This window comes from Suricata suricatta, chromosome 12, assembly GCF_006229205.1.
Source record: "Suricata suricatta isolate VVHF042 chromosome 12, meerkat_22Aug2017_6uvM2_HiC, whole genome shotgun sequence".
NCBI lineage: Eukaryota > Metazoa > Chordata > Mammalia > Carnivora > Herpestidae > Suricata > Suricata suricatta.
Genome location: NC_043711.1, coordinates 39,106,669 through 39,109,056, shown reverse-complemented (window position 1 = coordinate 39,109,056; position 2,388 = coordinate 39,106,669).

The window sequence follows — 2,388 nt, the reverse complement described above, 5'->3', positions numbered from 1 at the left end:
GGGCAATCCAGCCAAGACGTGGAGAGTCTGTCTTGTCCTAGCTTGATTTCAGGGCGGAGAGGTCTCACTGTCCTCTGGCGCTCGCTCGTGGCTGGTGTGCTAATTTGCATGGATGAATTGAAGCCACCTGGTTAGCTCAGGTGGTTAGCGTCTCCATGTATAATACAAAATGCCTCACAGCAGGCGCTGTTCTGGGAGCCACAGGCAGGCGATGTCCCTGGTCTCTTGGGACTCATATGCTAGCAGAGGGGACAAAAACAGTGAATGGACGAGCAATAAAGTAAATAATTTCAGAGACAGTGCAGATGCCAGTATGCCAGTGCAGTGCCAGTATTTTGCAAGACTGGCAGTATTGCCATTTTAGGCTGGCTAATTCTTGGTTGTGAAGGTCTGTCCTATGCAGTGCAGGACGCTTAGCATCTGTGGCCCTTGCCCATTAGATGCCAGCAGCAACACCCTTAGATACGACAACCAAAAATGTCCTGGACATCGCCAAACATCCCTGGTGGGGTGCAAAATCGCCCTTGCCTGGTTGAGAACCACTGCTTTGAACCAGAGTTATTCAGTGAAAATATAATGCAAGCCACATGCACAATTTAAAATTTTCTAGTACTCACGTTAAAAATGAGAAAAGATGCAGGTGGAATAGGTTTTAGAATATATTTTATTTATCCAGTATATCTAAAACACTATCATTGTAACATGTAATTAACACAAAAAGTCTTAAGTTTAATTTTTTGAGAGAGAGAGAGAGACAGACAGAGCACAAGCAGGGGAGGAACAGAGAGAGGGAGAGAGGACCTCAAGCAGGCCTTGCAATATCAGCGCAGAGCCTGATGTGGGGCTCGAACGCATGAACCCTGAGATCATGACCTGAGCCAAAATCAAGAGTCGGACACTTAACTAACTGACTGAGCCACCCAGGCGCCTCAATACAAAAAAGTTTTCAAACAGATATTTTACATCACTTTATTCTCACCAAATCTTCATCATCTGGTGTGTATTTTATACTCACAGCACGTCTCAATTCAGATAGCAAACACCAGCCCTCCCTTCACTGGCTGCTGCTTGAGCGCCCAGCGGGAATGTACTCTGCTCAAGGCTCATGGCAAAGGGAGCAGAAAACACAGCCTTGCTACTCAGAGTGTGGTCCCAGAGCAGTGGCAATGGTGTCACCTGTCCGGTCAGAAATGCAGGGTCTCAGGCTGCTCCCCGACCTGCTGAGTCAGAATCTGCATTTTAACCGGCTCTCCAGGTCATGTGTGTGCCCACTGGAGCATGAAAGGCGCTGGCGAGGAAATCAGAGTGCCAGGTGCCCCGCATCCTGGGGGTGACAAAAGTCCGTGAAATCAGTCAGCACACACTGTGTGTCCCTATCAGCTAACCCATGAGCCTGAGTTTCCTCATCTATAAAAATGGGGATTCCAAGTGTCAGGGTTGAGGTGAGCGAAGTGTGAGCTGCCTGGGACCCCCTTTCCTCAGCCCCAGCTCCGCTTCACAAGAGCCTTCCCCCCAGGTTGGAGAGGGGTGAGTAGGAGGCAATTTCTGCTGCTAGCGATGGTGCCCCAAGAGGGGAGACCAGGAGCCCAAGTGCAGGGCCCGCCTAAGTGGGGAACCTATGCAGGACGACTGAGAGCCATGGGCTTGTGGGCATGTGCAGAATGGCTCACACTCTCTCGCACATTCCATGAGCTGCCATGGGGAAGTCGGGGTGATGGGGCTGGGGGCTGCTGTGGGGAGCAAAGCTCTTAGCTCTGTCACCTGTGTGAACTCCCAGTCCCCAAGGCCTAAACTCTGTAAAATGGTTATTAAGGAGCTAGAGGGCTACTGTTTTCCAAGTCCTCTTCCTCCTCTACCACCTGGCCTTCCTCAGGAAGGCCTGATTCTAGGTGTCACCCCTGCCTCTGCCTGGGAGCCTGAGTCCCCACCCCTAGCAGCCCAGCATCTGGGTACAGCCCAGCTCTCTCTCCTGCATGTCACCTCTTCTTGATTTCTAGTTACAACACGTCCAAAGAAAAGGTGCTTATCTCGAAGCCTCAAGGAGGTCATCACTTGGCCCTCACTTCCTTTCCGTTTCATGGGGACTCCAGGTGGCTCAAGAGGTCAGGCAAGGGCTGAAGCCAAAACCAGTGACAGAGGGTGTTCCTGCCTGTGCCTGGCCTCGGCCAGAGTGGGGTTCAGATTAAACAAATGAGCAGAGGTTTCCAGCAAAGCTCAGCCAGCAGGGAGGCTTGAGGTGGGCTTTGAAAGAGTGCTGTTTGCCTTGGTTCTAGTTCCCAGAACTAGAACTTGATCTTGGGCAAGCCAGAGTGCTGCACTAGGGTTTATGGCTGTGGGTTCCTCTAGAGGTGCAATTTTTATGAGGATGTGTACTGTGAAGCAATGAGT